Source organism: Wyeomyia smithii, chromosome 3 (assembly GCF_029784165.1).
Source record: "Wyeomyia smithii strain HCP4-BCI-WySm-NY-G18 chromosome 3, ASM2978416v1, whole genome shotgun sequence".
NCBI classification, from domain to species: Eukaryota; Metazoa; Arthropoda; class Insecta; order Diptera; family Culicidae; genus Wyeomyia; species Wyeomyia smithii.
The window spans coordinates 9085470-9105931 of NC_073696.1; the positions used below are offsets into that span (position 1 = coordinate 9085470).

At 36.7% G+C, this 20462-nt stretch overlaps 1 protein-coding gene across 5 annotated transcripts in view; it reads right to left on the reverse strand.

The window, feature by feature from the left end:
• Positions 1–20462, reverse strand: part of LOC129733027 (protein Shroom) — a 498971-nt gene that overhangs the window by 476985 nt on the left and 1524 nt on the right. The gene's annotated exons all lie outside the window — the stretch shown is intronic.

The following is a 20462-nucleotide window of genomic DNA, read 5'->3' on the forward strand; positions in this document are numbered from 1 at the left end:
GTATCCGGGGCCATCCCGCGCGTGTCGGCGGCGGTCCACCGATAATTGAAGCAATCAGGGTGTTAAGCGGGGGGCGGGGGGCATTAATTTTCGCCGTTGACGTGTGCTTGGTGGATAGACAAACGGACGGACGGAAGAAGTCATAATCTGACTGCCGCCCATTGCCACCCGCCGATCAGCACACGGACCGGAAATTTACTTTTCAACCTTTTTATCGACACACACTGCGGCTGCTGGTTGTGTGGCGGTGAAAAGATGCGCGACCAACGTGCCTCCGCTCGACGACGCGACGACCTTCAAGGGTAACAAGACTAATAGTGTTTCACCTTCTGCTCATTACTGTTTTTGGTCCAATTTCAGCCGGTAATGGATTTATTGTTTTCCTTCCGCGCGGTAAACATTGGCTGTTTTCGATAGATGCGTGCTTGCGTGGCTTGTTATACTGCCGGTACCCGCATAACTGTCCCATACTGATTTTGGTCACTTTTGAGTTACCATCGGGAATCGACTAAATAGTTATCATATTTTCTGGGAAAAAATTAGAATTGATACTTTTGTATGGAAAAACATGGAAAAAATACCAAGTTTTTTTTGTCCCATATTGAAAGTACCCGTAAAACAGTCCCACTGCATAGTGGTGCAAACTGCCAACATATAATTTTGCTCCAGATTAGTGTATATCGGATTATTTTAGGCATAAGAAGTATGTCATTTAATTAACTAGACTAATGTTGTTTTTCTGTAGTACAATCTACGTTGCCAATGATACTACCGGTTGCTGGTTGAATTTATATGTGATGGGACAAAACATGCGAGTATTTTTGAAATGTACCCGCAAATTTTGTCCCATTTTGTCTTTTTTTTCTAAATTTTATAACGTAAAACCAATTCCATCCATGATTTTTTGTTCTCAACGATAATCTTGTGGTGCCATGAAACTGTTATGGTCTTTGGTTCTGAATGTAATTGCTTATAATAGCTGGAAATCCGAAAATTCACGGCTAATATTTAATCGCCGTTTGTCAAAAAAAAAACAACATGTTTGGCCTCAACATGTTGTTTTTCATTATGGGACAGTTATCCGGGTACCGGCAGTATATGTGTAACAAAATTTGTACAAAAGGACGTTATATTATGATTATTGTGTCCGGTTTTCAATTATTCTACCACATTCTGACTTAGTTAAAATTACTTTACAATTTGCACTAGTGGGAAATTTATCAAACTATTACTATATGTTAGATTTTGCAAACTTTCGAATACTTGACTAACATTCTGTAATTATCATAAGAATAAATTAGTTGCATATTAGTTACATAGGAACGCACTTTAGGATCGCAGAAGATTTAGATTGTAATGTGTGTTTCCCACTACATTTTAAAAACTGTTGGTAGCCTACCAGACTAAGTTGACCTGTTCTAGTTATCAGTATCAGCAATTTTACAGCTTTGCGATGCAAGCGCTAAATAATTTCAAAAAGTTTCATAAATTTGCAGGTGCTTTTATAATTTCTAGCCATTTCACTGCCCAAAACATAATAAAATCTTCACCAGAAAGTAGTGGCACACTGAAAAGATGACAGCGTCTTTAACCGTAAATCATTGCCTTGGCGTTGGATTGGCTGCGTTCGGTTGTTCACATTAGTTTTGTTATTTTTATGCAAGTGCAGTGATTTTTCATGGTTTTGTTTTCGAAGACTTTCACTGAAACGCCGCAAAAGTATTGCGCACAAATGGGGGGCGGGGACTGTATGTCGCTGAAAAAAATAGCAACAGAAGAATGAGTAAGCGTGAAAGCAGTTCGTACTGCAATACGCAAGTTTTGGGACGAGGACTCTTTCGAGGGTCTTCCCAAGACCAGCATGTTGGTTCAGCATGTTGAAAAAAAGACAGGGCGATTGAAGGAATATTTATTCGTAAAAGTTCAGCATCAGTTTCTCGTGTATCGAAAAGAGTACATGTTTAATAAACGATAGGAAATTTTTTTCCATACATGATGCCTATATAATAATGAATTATGACACTGATGTGAAAGTTAATTATAAAACTCTACATAGACTACGGTTTCGAAAAGTAATTTTCTCGACTCAGCACTGGGGCACGGTGTATCCTTGTACTTATCCTACAACATGCAAAATGTGCCGAAAACAATATCGATAACGAATTCTCTGAACTAATCTAGTTGATCGAGACCATTTTTTTTAAGTGTAATAATAAATTTTATGAGTTATTAATTATAAATCTTTTAAACTCTGAACTTTGCCGCAGAAATAGTATGGCTATGGCCTGTAGTTTTGAGAGATTTGAAAAAAACTGAAAATTTTGATAATTTTCATGAATGTCATGAAAATAGGTATAGGTGTATGTAAACAAAATTTCAGCCCGGAACTCCCTGGAGCTTTTACACTGTGAGTAATTTGATAAAATTCTACAAATGTAGAAAAAACGTGCTACTTTGTTTCCAATATTATGCCAAATGTCTTCGCAGATGTTAAATAGAGTTAAATATGGACTCTTTTGATCTAAAAATATTTAGTAAAAAATTTTTAAAAAAAATAAAAAAATGAATTTAGGTCTTATGAAATATATTTTTCAAATAGGATACTTTTTGAGATACCTCCTACTCAATAACACTAAAGGGATCATTGTTCAATACGCAAATGTCAAATTTTTTTTTAAATCGTAGCCGTAGGTTATTCAGAGCTGGAAAGAATATGTATATCGACAGCAAATGAACTTCACGTGACACAATCAAGACGTAACACAATGCATGCAAGTTATAATTTTCAAACCATGCCTACTGTGATTCTATCAAGACGTGTGCTGCCAAAAAAGTTCATATTTAATTCTCTTCAACATTTCCGAAGACATTCGGCATAATATTGGAAACAGAGTAAACGCTCCAGGGCTCTTCTAGCCCTGGGAGTTCCAGGTTGCGCTTATTTAGATATAACATTGAAAAAAAAAAATCATCAAAATTTTCGTTCTTTTTTTTTTTCAAATATCTTAAAAACCATAAAACATGAATTGACAGACATCCATAACCCAAAAAAAAACTGCGCACGCTCCATCCAAGTGTTTCATCAATTGGATATGAAAATGACTCTGCATTGTTATATGTATATGTTGTTACACACATCAACTTACATCCATGAGCCGCACTTTATTTACGTATGATTCCAACATCCCTTTGAAGTGAATTACACTTGAATCTGCCCCACTGTTTCATCACAGTGATTATCATGTGCGAAACACTTTCAGTTGATTTGTTTTGCTTTTATATGCCAAATGAAGTGCCGTTTGTGCTGAAAAGTAGAAAAATGGCGACAGATGAAAAGTCAGCGAGTGTCATACGGCTTAGAAGTTCGACGATTTTACGGGCTACATCTGTAAATTTTTGCAAGGTAAGTGATTTGTATCACGTGAAAGAATCGAATGCTAATCTTATTTCGTCTTTCCAGCACAAGATCACAGAGATTCTGATAAATACATCTTTACGCTAGAGGCAAGTATTTGTTTACTAAAACATCAGTTAATTAAATTAAAATAATCAAATTTTTTGTTTGCTTTACAGGCTTCTTCAACAGTGAAGGAAAATTTATATTTGGTGATGATTTATTGTAGTAAATTTAAATTTTAAATTTTATAAATAAAGCAAAGGTTGCATTATATGCAATCATTTCCATGTAAAACTGTTTTCATTTTAAAATCGAATAAAAATCATTCGAAGTTCGGTAGACATTCATTTGAGATTATAAATCCAAACACTTTATGTCTATATGTCATAACACAAGAATTGAAAGTGTTTTCCTTTTGAAAATGAGGTGTTGCACGATGAATAATTCTAAAGTGTTTCGCATATGAGTTCTATATGTTTTGACCAGTAGGGCGAATTGAAGTGCAAAACACTTTATTATGCCGTGTCGATTTCTTTCAGTGTAGACGAAGTACAAGAAGACGTTCCTTTCTCTGTTAAGAGAAAAACCGAACTTTTCCACTATTTAAATATTTTTTAACGGGTTTTTTCATCTCATTTTAATAAAGATGATACAATTGGGTCCTGTATAAGCTGTATAAGCTGTATAAGCTAAAAGTGTAATTTTCGTTGTCGTTGTCCTTCGATTTTCAAATGAAGAATAAAAAGCTTCTTGAAATGTCTTTTTCCTTACATGGGCAAACTGTCATTGAGGGCAGTATTTTATTCTTCGTTTAAAAATCGAAGAACAACGATAAACGTTTTTTCATAAAAAACACGCATCTTTTTCAAATGATATAGGGGAACTGCTCCATTATTCATCTCATTAAGCCGATATTCACGAAGAATGCACGAATTAAACACCAAATTTTCACGAAATCATTGAACAAATAAACCAAATATACTTACGTGCTCTTATGGAATCGTATAGCATGGTATATTTAGTAAAATTAGCTAGATCTATCCTGAATTTTGTAAACAAACCATTTTTCACAACGCTTCCATTTCCAGCTCAAAACTTGAATCACTGCTCAATTATTCATCTCACGACGCCCCCATATTCATCACACTGTTAATCATGAATGAATCACATTATCATGAATGAACGTAGCCGCAGCCCATCGTAGTAGGTTACCTAGATATCCGCTGCAGTTGTTTACGTGGAAAATTGGTAACCTAGGTAACCACTGCAGTGCTGTAGATTTATGTCAATTATGCCGGAATAATTCAACATTTTCAGCATAATTTTTTCGTATTAAGAGGAACTGATTTGGCAACTTTTGATATTCTTCAACGCAGTGAATACAGTTGAAATTTAGGAATTGTAGAAATTCATCTCATATAGGGTAGAGGAACCATATTTCGTCCGGGCACCATATTTCGCCCTCCTATGGATCCTCACGATATTAATGCTTTTGAATGTTCAAAAGTAAATAATTTATATTCGCTACTCTCAAGCGTGAATTCTCTTGATATGTTCAACACTGGTACGTGATTCATTTATTTATTTATTTCGTCAAACAAAAGTAGACTACATATGTTTAAAACTAATTTACATGCTATATGCTATTTATACTAGTGGGAGCAAAAAAAAGAGTTTATACATAATTGAATAATAATTTCTTCACTTGACGGATTATTACAATGAATGTTTTCTATCGATTTAAATTGCGCGTTGAGTTGAAATATTGTTTTAATTTAGTTCTCGACATAGAAAAGTCAATTGTTTCACAGTGTTGGTTATACACTAACATCATTTGATTAATTGGCCCGTATTTAGCATAATTGTTTCGTTGATGATTTAAAGAAAACAAAGTCCGAGCTCGTAAATTTCTAGAAGGTACATAAAGATTGAGTTTTGATAATATTTCGGGTGAATCGATGGATCTTGGAAATTATAGCAGAAACGTTTTATAAAACTGAGCATGTTACTAGCCTTATTAATAATTGTATTGTAGTGATCAGTGAATGTTAATTTTGAGTCGAGTATGACTCCTAGGTCCCTAACTCGTTCACTTTTCTCTACCACCTGATCTCCTAAGGAAATCATATTGCTTGGCATGTTTCTTTTTCTGACAAAAGCCATCGAACTACATTTTTTAACGTTTAGCTGAAGAAGGCTTTTTTACACCAAATGTAAAAATATTTTATCTCGTTACGAAAAATATTTACATCATCAGCGTTTTAATTTCAATGAAAAGTTTAATATCGTCGGCATAAGTAAGAATTTTTACATGTTTTAGAATAAAGGAAATGTCGTTTACAAATAATATAAATAGTAGAGGGCCCAAGTGAGAGCCTTGAGGAACTCCTGAGGTTACCTGAATAGGTTTCGATATTCTACCTTTAAATTTGACTGTTTGTTGACGATCTGTCAAATACGATTCAATCCATTTGAGTAATTGTGGATGAATTCCAATTTTTCGTAACTTGAAGAGAAGCAGGGGTATATCAATGCGATCGAAAGCTTTACTGAAGTCAGTATATAAGGTTTCAACATAATTACCTTTATCCATTGCGTTCAAAAAGAAGTTAATAAACTCGAGTAAGTTAGTTGTTGTTGAGCGCCCTTTGAAAAAACCGCGTTGCGTTGGGGTAATTCTATTTTTTATTTGGTGGAATAACTTTTTGTTTATTATTGCTTCAAAAAGCTTAGGTATACAGGAAAGAATGGCTATGCCTCAATAGTTGCTAATGTCGGTTTTTTTACCAGATTTGAACACAGGCACTAGATATGAGTTTTTCCAGAATTTCGGGAAGCAACCGGATTCCAGCGACATATTGAAAATCAAGAACAGTGGGGAAGTTAGCTCTTTAGCTAAATGTTTCATGAATGCTGGCGGAATTCCGTCTGGTCCCGGACCTTTAGACGCATCCAGAGCTTTTAAAGTATCTTCAATTTCGCGTGCGCTGACATGTTCAATGTTGAAATAGTTGGAAAACTCAGGAAAGTTGATGGAGAATGTCAGAATCACGATCAGATTCTGAGAAAGTTGAATAATTTTGTTGAAAAAAATCAGCAAATAGATCAGAGATGTCTGCCGGGTTCTCTTCAACTTTGTCATGTAGTTGCATTTTTGAAGGAAAATTTTCAGATTTTAACTTTGATTTAACATATTTGAAAAAAATTTTTGGACAGGATTTGATTTCAAGCTCAGTCTTTAATGTGAACTCTTCAAACGCGTTACTAATGGCATCGTTTAATTCGCCGCAAATGTTAAGATAAGTTGTTAAAGCATCACGATTTTTATGAGTTTTGTATTTTTTATGTGCCTTTTGTTTTTTGTTTTTCAAGTTTTTAATTTGTCTATTGTACCAGACTGGGTATTTGGAATTGCCATGACGTCTTATTCTTTTCAATGGTATTTCGCTAATAAATAAATCAGATAATATGTTATAAAAATTTTCTATAGCCGAATCGACGTTTCCGTCTTCAAACAATACATCTTGCCAGTTGATACTATTTAGTTTATGTTTTAATTCATCATAGATTGCTGACTAAAAGTCAAAAACAGCTTCGAATTCATATTCGTCAGGTCTTTTATTCACTTGCACAAATAAAGAAAACTCTATTGCTGTATGATAAACTTCGTTCTTCCATAATGGTTGTAATGAATTCGTCACACAAAAGTCTTCACTTATGTTGGACATTAACAGATCTAGATAACAATTTTGTCCATTTTTCACATGATTTATTTATTTCATGGTTATATTATTTTACTATTTTACGAGCTATCAATAGAGCGTCTGCTAGTTAGACGGATTTTCTTCTGGTTTTTAGAAACGAGTGCTAAATATTTCTAACCGGAAATGTACTTCAAACTATAAGCATATTGTATATTTTATAGGCATTTGAAATTTCCTGAATGTGATTTTATTTGATTTCATGTTAGTTATAACAAAAACAATGATTTTTCTGAAGATTTTTCAAAAATATTAAGAGGCGAAAAATGGGTCACATTACTTGCCTCGGTTCCATATTTCGCTCTGGGCGAATTTCTATACACTGTTTTGGGAATATGATGTGTGCCTTATTTTCGCCCTGTCTGTCAATAACAGTTAAATGGAAAATAATAACAACGTTTCCGATACAAGCTTGATATAATCTTTTTATATTAAAATCAAGATTTGTATGCATCTATACTGCCGGTAACCGCAAGTCAGTCCCATCTGTAATTTTGTCAATTTTGGGTTAGCATTGGATTTTGGCCTATCATTGAGTCTATTTTCAGATGTGCCGATAAAAAATAGTGGTTTATTCAACAAAAGTGGAAATCAATACCAAGTCGAATTGTCTCATTATGAAAAGTAACCGCAAGTCAGTCCCAGAGGAAAAATAACCGAAAGTCAGTCCCAATTAGAAAAAATAAAATGGATTTGGATATGAAAATAAGTTATCTAGTAACAATTATCAGTTATTGGGATTATTTTTTAAATGTTGATGAATTTATGTGCAGCAATTTCCTGCTGATATGAGCTCAAGTCCATTTTTTTTCGTGGTTCGCTTCTTCATGGATCTATCCGGAAAATCTTCAGTGTCGAAAAAGCTTACATCAGAATCCAGGAGATCGTTCCAAGATATCACCAAAGGTGATGCTCGAACCACAAACGGATTTTGATCATCTTCACATTTGTTGATGGATGAACCAACTGCAGTCGTGGCTGCAGTTTCTGCATCCGAGTCCTCACCGGATGACCTTCTATCGGTTCCGTACATCATGAGATTTTCCAACATCGACAGTTTGGGAACTGTCCACATGAACATACACTTCCGAACTGCGAAGCATTGACGGATTTCCACGGCAACGAATAACAACACGTCGACAAGCACTATAGCATCAACATGGCAATGTGACTGACTTGCGGTTACTTTTCTCTTCGATGTAGAATGTAACGGCAAGTCAGTCACACTCAGGGTTTTTATCATTAAATCAATGATTTCAGTGATTTTTACAACGTAATAAGTCTAGGCTAGTATGCAAACTATATTTTAGCATGAATATTGTCAAAATATTTCATGTTAAATAAGTGATAACTGAGCGTGAATGAAATATCTTTCGAAGCTGTTTTCTCGATTTCATATTTTTACAGATGGGACTGACTTGCGGTTACCGGCAATATTTCAACATAACCTCTGAATGCTTGTATTGATTTCCATCGAACTTGGTATACGTGTACTTTTTACAGAGCTGATGGTCATAGAATTGAAAGGAAAGAAAGGTATAACCATCTGGAAAACAGATCGTGCTCAGAAACTCAGAATCGGTGTCCGATGCCATTTTAAAGCCCGACACCGCGATTTCCAATTTACGAAAAGTAAATAATCGTTTTCCGAAACTCTGCATACAATATTAACTACCGTTGTCGATTACTATTGGGATGATTTGGGAATATCTGAAGTGGCTGATGTTGCATTTCCAGCGGTTTTTGAACTTTCATGGAAACATTCGCCTTGATCGATTGTCTGTTTTCACCTACCGGTTCTTGATGTAGCAATAATAATCATGATTTGATGGCGAAGAGTCCAAAATACGTTTCGAAAAGTTGCTGGAGCTGGTGTATTATTAAATTGAAGATTTGTCAAGAACATTGATTGAAAAAATTAAGAGCTTCTAAAATCTTTCTATATAAAAATAGTGGTGTATTTGAATATATGATTCATGTTTACTCCGGAACAGCTAGACCAAACTTGACACAGGTATTTTTCGATATAAGATTGATTGTTATAGAAGAATTAACCAAAGATTGACTCATTATTGACAACATGATCTCCTTACAATCCAGTTAAAAATTAAAGGTTCAACAGTAACATATAATATCAAAAAACCAGACCGTAATTACTTCTAAGCCACCAAAACAACAAAAGCTAACATGGAATCCCGAGTAAGGCTGGGTAATCAGCTGGTGATTCATAAAATAAATGCTTTGCACGGTTAACCAACCAATTGCATAACATAATCAAGGTGAGCGAAAAATGGATCCTTAGGTGGGCGAAATTAGGATTTTCGGGGTCGGATTTAGGTGTTCGGACACCCACCAGGAAATTTCTATTTAACTCGACTAGATACGTTATTTTGGCTGTAATGCAACCCAAATGTGCAACACAAGGTTTATTGTGCACTATACAGTAAATACTGTACATCGTCGAAGTAACACATCAAAATGTATTACGTTCAACTGGTTAGTCAAGAATAAAGTGGGCGATTTATGGGTCCGTTACCCTATTTCAGCTAATTCAAGCTTATTTTAGAAAATTTGAGGTGAACATTCCAAAGATTAATGTATTCTTAGTGTAGTGAGTGACTTTGTTTAGTGATGAGAATAAATGAATGAGAATAAATGGTCCGCTAGCGATATAAAAAAACTTTGGTTGGCTGCTGAACATGCTCCGTTGTAGCCGTATAAAATGATGCGCGGATTTCGTTTTCTGAGGTAGATGATTGAATTAAATGAGTTCACAGATGCCCGACTATAATATCAAATTTATTGCTTTTAAGTGAGTTTTTGAGGATTATACTTCATAAGAAATCTAAAGTGAACTAAGAAGAATCCATTCCATGGATAAGCAGATTGGTTTAAGTAGAAAATATGCGTGTTTTCCTGTTTTCAATTGAGTTTTCATGTTATATGAGATGAATATATGGGCTACGATGAATAATGGAGCAGTTCCCCTATAAAAGTGGTATAACTTTAGGACCCTATTGTTCTTTTTTTTTTTTAAATGAAGAATGAATTATTTATATATCAAAATGGCATTATGTACCATCCTTGATAGAAGAAGGCCCGTGTTTCAAAGCTTCGATCTAGACATTACAATGTTTTTTGTACGCTGCAAGATATAACGGAGACTGTTTCAATTCGCCCCGTTTTAAGGCACATATTGATTAAGCTGTGGAAGATTCGTTGCTTACCCTGGATTCTCAGCAAAACTTTTTTGAACTGTTTTTTTTTTCAATTTTTTTGCTTGGAAAGTTTGTTTTATTTTTTGTTTAATTTTTTATCTTATGTAAGATTTTCTCGAATCATCCTCTCCCCCTTCGTAAGCATTTGAAGAAATTTGCAAACTCCCTTTCTCCCCCTTAACCCATACGTTTTTTTGTGGATGCAGAATTTTTACTATAGGCTAGTACATTTTTTGACATATTTTCATCTCTCCCGAGAACAAGAGAAATTTTACCTTAGATTAGAACGACTTTATTGCGACTGCCGGTAATGATCAATAAAAAATGAGTAAAAAAATATTCCAACATCGTAATTTTCACGTATACGTGCAGTTTGTTTGTACATAAAATAGTTATACACCTCATAAAAATTCTGTTTTTAATTAGTTTATTTTTAAATCTCATTCACAAGAACGAAAATCTGACGCACTCATCATCAGATGCGTCATTTCTCATCAAATCTGGCGAATTCACTCTATTTCTGTCCGGATTCTAAGCGACTGATGACACACACACACTAGGTTCGACCGTGTCACAGGCTTTTGGTCTTTCATTTGTGTTCTTTTAAAGCAGTAGACGGTTACGGCCTCCGCGCATAGAAGGAGAAAAAACTTACAAAAAAAAAAACGACTGGAAAGAATGCAGATCTTTACGTGGTAGAGTTATATTTTTTCTTGTTTTCCATTTTTCGCCATCACACCACCTACATTCGAAACTGGATCGCGAAACAACGCAAACTGCATTAAGACACAGCACTAAGAACAAAAAAAATTATAACTAAAGCATATATATTCGCTTTAAGGAAAAAAATGCACAACCGAGTCACCATCCAACCCGGCAGATATTCTGCGTTAGGGTGGTTACGTATAATTCGCTTAAGTGAATGAAAGTGTTTGAATAATTTTCGGTATGAAATCACAAGAAACGGATACTGACCACCCTGAGGCCATGCATTTGCATTGCGGTTGATGCTGTCCGCTGCAGGCCCATGTCTTTCAGTAGTAGATCTGCACACCACAACAACACACAAAATACGGTTTTGAGTAAACTCGGCGCAGCGGACAAGTCATCGGATGTGTTTGCAGTTGCTTGCTGTTGCCTGGAACCGCGCATTATGCATTCCTGTTGAGAGGAAATACATCACCGTGCATCGGAGTCCGGCCGCGTGTTCCACTTCCCCGTGTAAAAGCGGAACCCACGGCCACCCAGTCTTAGATGGCCGGACATGGCTTTCAGCTTGGTCAATGCTGAAATTTATAGGTTTTAAGCACTCGAACCGATTATTGGTTCACTGAACCGGTTAAGCCGCAGACTGCGTCCGACTCGATTTGCGTGCGTGCAACCGCGAAACACCGAACTCCGAGCGTATTGCAAAATTTATCTCGACAAGCCATGCCATCAAGCCATGACCGCAGCGGCCCAGGTCCAGGCCCAGGACCACATTTCATTATTACCGTCCGAAAAATGCGTCTGCGCGACAGACTGACACAGAAAATTGTGCCACGAAGCACCGAAAAACTGGTTCGCCCCCGTGCCGGGAGCGAGGCCTACGAATTTGGGGCCTGCTGCCACTGAGGTAGAATTTATGTGCGATTCTCGAACAAACCATGCCAATCGCGGACGTTATCGTTGTGGTGTTGCGAGCCAAAAATAAAACGGCTCACGTGAGTGGCTCGGAGAAACGCTGTCAATTGCGTGACCGCTTGTTGGGTTCGACCGCTACTTGCAGAGGCGTTTGCCGTTCGACACAAATGCAGGCTTCTCCGGAGAATAGCCTTGTTGGCGATGCAGCTAACTGTTTTCCCCGGTGTTGTAATTCAATAGTATCCAAAAAATTTTGCTAATGCATGCGATGAACAGACGCTTGAGGCACACCAATGAGTTTTCGAACCTCTTCCAGAAAAACGAACGTTGTTTACAATTTATAAAGAAGTTGTTGTCATAAAATACTTTAATACAGAGGAAAGGCATCACAATCAAAGGAGCAAAAAATATTTGAAATTAAGTCACTTAAAATGATTGAAACTGGAACTGGAATTATTAAACTTTCTGGTAATAAAATTCGGTTGAAATGTCAGAATCAAGCTAGAATGAATGAAAAGTGAAATTCATTATTTGGGATGTAATCATAAAACCGATAAAATAAACTGACTATATGTTATCAACAATTTCTACTGAAAATAAAAAAATCCAAACAGGCATTTTTTGCTAATTATGTAGCTGAAATACAAACGACTTTGATTCTACCCCGCAAGCGAATAAATAAAACTTCTTGGTAAGTGATAACAAACCCACATGCCACTTTCCCACGACTGTATCCAAGCACCGCAGAATAAGTGGCCACTTATTAGAAAAAGCCATTTCATTTTCAGCGAAAAGCTCGGCCGGCACCATAAAAATGGCGCAACTCCTCCTGAGTAACCTTCAGCGAGCCACGGAGAACTGACCGGAAAGAAATTTCAGCGCATGAGTTCATCGAAGAATGACGACAGCACAGCCGGCACGGCCAGTCGGATTCCTGCCATTGGCAGCAGAATAGTATATAATGTAGGCAATAACAACAACAGCAAAAAACGTTCGAAGCTCAGAAACGCTCCCGGAGAAAAGCTGCAGAACCAGAATTTTGCTATCATCCAGTGCGATCATTCAACCAGCTCAGCCGCGCTCGCGCTATTCGGGCACCCTTCCGAGCAGCCACGGACGGAGGAATGGACGGTCCGAGCCTGTCCGAGCTGCGCTTGAAAGGTAATAAAATGCGAGAGTAGAATCATTATATGATTCCGTATAATGGATTCCAGAATCGCACTCTTCTTAGGTGAGGTGGAATTTTTGCTTGCTTTCGCTTTCATGCTATAATTAGTTGTAGTTGCAAGAGAAAAAGTAATCTTGCTCAGCTTCGCTGTTTGTATCCCACAATAGACGTTCTAGCATGGGAAAATAAACAGTTTGTACTTTGTACCTTTCGGTTTAATTACAGATAATTCCAGCAGGAATGCACAGCATAAAATTTTATGAGAAAAAAAGCACCCGACAATATTTGCTGATCGCAAGCTTTCGCTTGTTCGACGTTCTAAACTTGTCATCAACCGGTGACATTGGCGAAAAACCAGTCCTCTTTGGAGTAGCCACAAATACACACACAGGCGCCCACGGTAGGCAAGCATAAAGTGGCTCCAGCGCGACTCAACACAAACAAACTATTCGGCTCCGTTGGTGAAGAACAAAGCAACAATAACAAAACAAAAGCTCGGCGATCTTCTGCCCAAACTCCACGTCAAAGCGCTCGGGCAGACCAAAAAACCACCCTCACCTCACTCGCTAGCTCTGTTATCGCCAGCCGCGATCAATCCGCGATTCGAGCGTCTCCCGAGTCTCTCGTATAGGGGGGCTTTACTAGGCGCCTACCTACTTTTCGCTCACCACGACACGGACCCCGTGAAGTGGCTAGTGGCCCCTTTCGCCGTGCACCCAAACAACCTGCCCGAAACTGCACGATCTTGCGTGTCCTCCACATCCACGTACCGCGGGGAAAAGAAGTTAGAACGAACTTGCAGAGAGCAAGTTGCATTTCACTAACACTCAAACGCGATATCATACCATACACACCCGCACACTTGGCCGCGGCCAGCCGTCGTGAGCCTCTCGCACAGGTGTTAAAAGAGAGCTAAGTGAAATGGAGTTCTTACAGTCGCCGTTCGCCGTACCCAAGACAGTTCAGCTGGAACGAAGTTGATTGGAGCTGGAATAATCAATAGAAAAAGTTGAAAATTTTTCAATTTTACTCAAGATGGAATAAAAGTATTTTTTGGTTTCTGGTAAGATTTATTCAACCTAGTTTCGACTTTATTCTAGTATAGGTTATTGCAGGTTAAGCTGCGAAGAAGACTTAGACATTGAAGTGACCAATTTTACAAATCAATAAAGCAATCTTGAACAGTAAACTGAAGTGAATTTAGCTCGTTGAATTATTATTATTATCGTATAAAATGAACTAAAGAGACATAAATTTTAGGGAATTCTGATAAGAGTAGATTTATAAGCAATGGTAAATTAACCAAAAAGGAAGAGTTGTTCTAAATCCATTATAATATTTTTTTCTCATTTGCCTGGATATTTTCCTAATAAAAAAAACCTTCAAACGAGCAACAAAACGTCGGAGAAGCTGTGTTTTTCAAGTAGAGAATAATGTACAAATTATGCTGTTCACAGTTTTTATTATTTATGAGAAAACACAAATGACGAATAAAAAGCTTTTTACGGACAATTTCTAGGTATATTACAACGCGAGACAAATGTCCTTTTCCTGGGCACAAAAAAAAACATTTACTTGAACCAAAAAAAAAAAGATTAGATATTTATGAACTAGAAAATTGTTGTTCGGAATAATTTTCTATGTCGATTTGAAAAAGCTTTTTGACACCTCACAGACATCGGGACCGTTGAGCTAACCTCAGCATGTCTTGTGATTGATTGGTAAAATAAGGTAAGGTGGTTGTATGTTTTTAACGATTTTTATAAGGAGTAAAAATCATAAAAATGCTGATACACGTTTAGATTAGGCTCGAGTGGCTAATTATTAGGACCAGAGCTATTCTGTGGAGTATCTAAATGTATAATAAAGATGGAACTAAAATGGACGAAGTTATGATACAGAAAAACTGAACTGCCACAAAAACTTTGAGACAATCCAAACTGTTCATAACACCTAACAAACCAAAGACAAATAGAATACTGTATATCAAAAAAGCATCACTTAGCATATTAACTGGACTGGTCACGGGGCATTGTCCAACGAAATATTATTAAAAAATTACAGCGGTGTCAAACAAATAATGTAAGGGATTTCGACAGAGATTATAATAGAATTTATTTTTAACAAGGGTATTTTGAGATATTCTGAAATATGGTTAGAAAATCCCAACAGTTAGTTGAATTCATAAAAAAATCATACCATTATGGTAATGTGCGCACCCGAACCGGTGCAAAAAACAGGGGTATATCACAATAGACCAAAATAACAAAAAAAACACTCTTGATTATGTAAAATTTTATTCTATTTTTTTTTTTTTTTTTTTCATTCAAACCACTTTGACCTAAGAATGTTTTCTTTAACAATCGAACTTCAATCGGACTTTTATTGTAAACAATTTTGTACCATTTATACTTTTCTCGAGATAGTTAAAACTTGCCTTTACGATAATTTATTTCGTCCGAAAGATTGACGATCCTGAGTAAACACAAATATTAATGAGTTGTCTTACATTATCATTAATTTCGCGTAATTCTGCCTCTGATCTCATGATGGGAGAAAAACAAAAGTTTATAGAGTTGCCTGTGAATTCTTTAGCTCTAGCTAGGGTATTTGCAGCCGCCTCGAAAGTGCGTAAAATCTTCAAAGACTTTAATCAAGTTTCCCCATAAGTGAACGGAGGAAGGACGAACTCGGTGAGCAATCACTATGGGTATCAAAATCCACGAACACGGCTAAAAAACTCTTATCTTCAATTTTTCCCAGCTTGAGCTCTACCACCAGACTTTTTTTTCGCTTTTGACGACCAGGGTAATCTAAAGAAATTAGTTTTAGAAGCGAAAAAAGAAAAGTCGAAACTTTTTGACACGTTCTTAAGCCGTCAGAGAATTCCAAAAAAAGTTGACACTATCACGAACTTTCTAATAATTACGTTTTAGTGCGAAAAATCCGACGCGTGAAAGACAGCGTAACAGCTGGTATGATGCTATTGCCAGAGATCAACGGACGAGAATAACCGTTCCAGGAGCAGCATGCTCATTGTGGCTACACATCAGAACAGAGAGTGATACAGGAAGGCATGAGCTGCCAAAAATAGCGTCCACCGGAGAAAGGAGCGCGAGCACGAGGACTAGGTCAACAGAGTCAGAAGCAAGATTTTCCTGTACCGGTAATGGGTAACGACAGGGAGGCCAACCTTCCTACGGATAAACCGATGGTTGCAGCATTGAACGGTTAAGAGCAAGAGGAGCAAAACAGGAAAAAGGATGAGGATCATAAGCAACAAACAAGTTGTGGAGCCATCAACACAGGAGAAGACTGAAAAGGTGACAAGGAAGGATGGTATCCCGGCCGAACTTCTAAAAGCAGAAAGCGAGCGGCTGTACTATGTGATTCACCAGATCATACTGAGGATCTGGGTGGATAATCAAATGCCGAACGACAGGTTGGAAGGCCTCACATGCCCAACCTACAAGAAGGACCGTCGACTGGATTGTTGCAATTATCAAGGTAAACGTTGCTCATCTCCACATACAAAGTGCTCTCCCGTACCCTGTTCTCCAGATTAAGACCGTTAACGGAATCCTTCGTTGGTATATACCAGGCTGGTTTTCGACAGAGGCGTTCCAAGACGGGTCAAATTTTCACCCTGTGACAGATCCGCGATAAGTTCCGGAAATATAACTTGTAAACTCGTCGTCTGTTAGTAGAGTTTAAGGCGGCATTAGACTCAGTAAAAAGAAACGCGCTGTGGCAGGCTATGCTGGAACACGGTTTCCCGACGAAACTAATTAAGCCTGGATGAAGGGATCGAAATCATGTGTGCGGATAGCTGGCGAGACATCAGTCGCCTTCGTAACGTTAGATGGACTGAAGCAGGGGGATGCGTACCCCTCCAACTTACTAATGAACAAAGCCCTTGAAAGTGCAGTATAAAGAGACTCAGAATGAACTCTGCCAAAACAAAGCACATGATTGCTAGCAGAAAGCGTTGGAGTTCCGGTAGTGTTGGTGCTGAAGGGGAGATTGATGGGAAGCGATTTGAAGTGGTTGATGAATTCGTTTATTTTGGTACGCTTGAGACAACGCTCTGGGTCGTGAAGATAAGTGTTGCGATTTACAGCTGCGAGCAGAGCCTTTACGGACTACGTAACTAGCTGAGGTCCCATAGTTTGTAAATTCGTACAAAACTAGTGCTGAATAGGACGCTGATCCTCCCGATGCCTTTTACGGACATGAAGCATGGACGCAGAAAGCAGTTGATCGACGAGTGCTCGGAGTTTTCGAGCGTAAAGATCTTGACGTAAAGATACCTGGCGGAAAATTGGAAGATGGAGTGTGGTGCAGACGCATGAATCACTAGCTATGCAAACATGCTAATATAGTGAAGGTAAACAAAGAAAGTCTTTTAATGTTACTTAAGTCCGTTCGAAAAGTTACGTGAGTTTTTTACATTTTTACATTGCACATTTCTATTTAATGCGTTCGCTGAGATTTATCGGTTTAGTGAAACTTCTGTTTTAAAACTTTGCTATAAGAAATTTCAGTTTTCAAAATCGTCTATTTTCTCAGTTTTCTACGCAATCTGTCTTTTCGTTTGTGTCATGGACGCTTGTTTGGCGAAAGCGTAAAGAAGGACAACTTTATGCTATTTGAATTTTGTTTTCAAATTCAAATCACATAAAGTTGTCCTTCTTTACGTTGCGGTTTGCCAAAATAAAACATTCGTTTTATTACATTATTTTGAAACTTTTTTCTTCGTAAATTTTATCCTAGAAGAGTTGGTTTATTACTGGTTTGTTTCTCAGTTTTTTATTTTTAATTCTTTTATTAGTGATGCATTTTTGAAATCTATTTTTTTTTTTTCGAAGTTCGCCTTGAATTAATCCATTTTTGCCCGTTTATATCACACTTTTCTGTTTGTTGATTATCAAACCTTTTGGATTTTTCAGGGTTCGTTTTAATTCATTTCAAACGCATTTTGACTTTTGTTTCTATTTTCTTTTCTAAGTTTAGTTTTGTTAATTCAATTTGACTCTTATTCGATTTATAATTTTCAACCCTAAGCCGCTTTATCTTCTGCATAGATACTTCTCAAGTATCTTCAATAGACTAGCTGAATATTGTTTTGAATTCTGCCACTGTTTTGATTCGCTTCAATTTATAATGTTCTCACGGTTGAAAAATGTCTAAAATTAGCTTTATACAAGATAATTTAAGATACTTTTTAACCTGATTCGACATATTCTTTTTTACCATAAGCCTTTCGAGCAATTTCACAAAAACTGGTAATCAATTTAATCGACCATTTTTGATTTGGCTGAAACTTTCCATAGACGTTTCTATAGGAAAAATATGCTGATGATGATTTTTTTCCCGATTTCTCCATGATCGGACAGTCTCCATTATTCAGGTTATCTTTTACTGTTTTTATAAAAATAAATCCGATTTTTTTTTAAAAATAAAGCTTTTTTAGATAATTTATTTTCATTTTTCCGCTGATTTTTTTAAAGAAAACAATTGTTTTATAATGTATATTTTTTTTTTTAAAGATAAAATTGTTATCTAAAACTTTGCCGAGGCGGCAGACCGATCAAACAAACCGTTTTGGCTCCGGAAATATCTAAGGCCTTCGGAAATATCAATACCTTCCCAAAATAGAATTTTCAAATAGCTTCTGAAAAACAAGTCGTGTTACAAAAAATTAAACCAATACCACAAAATGTTATCTTTTGCCTATAGAAACGTTTATGCAAAGTTTCAGCCAAATCAAAAATAATAAAGGACCAACAACGACATTAAGAAGAAGATGTGTAATTTGTATTATGTCGAATGCTCAAACGACAATTTTCTTTTTTGACGTTGACTAACGTCTATATCGAAGTTAGGCCCCTGAATTTAAAAATCTAGTAATTCAACCAGGGAAAACCAGAGAAAAGTGGTCAGGTTTTGAGCGCTTATTTTGCAGTCATCTATAATCAGGTTTTCGAGGTTTTGGCATCAATCGATCAGAAATTCTTTTACGGTTAAATTTATGTAACAAAAACAAACTATTGTTTGAGATACACTATTGAAAAATTGGTAATTAATATCGATTGTCTAAATCATACCGCGCAGCCAATCACTACCTCTCTTCCCAAGCACAGTCGACACTAACGGATACAATCGATCTGACTTTGTTGTTATTGTTGTTGTCACTTTCTGTTTCCGATTTTTATGCTGCTGCTAGCGGAAAAAACCTTGCAAATATGCATCTTTTTGTTGGTGTTAATTTTACGACAGCGGCCGGCGCCCCATCATTCTGATTCCAAAACCGCACCAGTGACATGCGGACGCTAGGTGATAGCAGCTTAAAGGAGGAAATACAAAAGAGTACCGCTCATCTTGTGCCGGTTTCACCCGTAATGCTGGTGGCTTTAGTAGTAAATGGCTACTGCAAAACACTTAAATGGCTGGAATTCTAAACGGACTAACCAGGAAACTATAATCGGCAACTGGCACCTTTTGGTGCCTCGAAATTTTGGTACAGAAGTTTTGCAAAAGAAGCGTTGCAATTCCCTCTATAATTCCCTCTTCAATGGAATATAAGAATACGGTAGTCAACGTCATGCGGTCGTGTCTTGAATACCACCCTCCTACTTTTTCGACACCACGACACCCAAATTCAATGAAACCATTATGAAATGAATAACATAACTCAAAAATAACGTATCATTGAACAATATATTGCATGAAAATATTCTAAATTTTCCTTTTTTTTTTATTAATCATTCTTTAAAAAGATAGGTCATCTGACTATAAATATTTATGAAAAAGAAAATGATAGTACTAAAAAATTCTATCTAAAACAATAAATTTTCTTAGCAACGGTTTTTGGTTTAAAAACATTTGACGGTTTTAAAATATAAAACAAACATTAGAGCTCTAACACAATATGTATGCTTGATAATTGTGTCAATATTAACAATCCAAAAAAAGGCAGGGTGTTAGCATTAAGTATTATAACTCACGAGGGTACTATACCTAAGTCAAAAATTCAAAAAAGCAAGAAGTGAATAAGATGAAAATTGTGTTGAACATAAAATTATCATTTCAAATACGAAAAATAACGTACCATCTAGGTATAATAACCAGAGTGCAAATGCATACAGTACAATTTCATTAACACTGCTCGTCAAAATCGAAAAAATGTTACCCCAAAACTCAAAATAATTGCACTAGAAAGATCATAGCTTTTAACCATCCCTGTGAATTTTAGAGCCTCTTGTGTGTACAGAAGTGCCTCAAAGTTCCGCAGA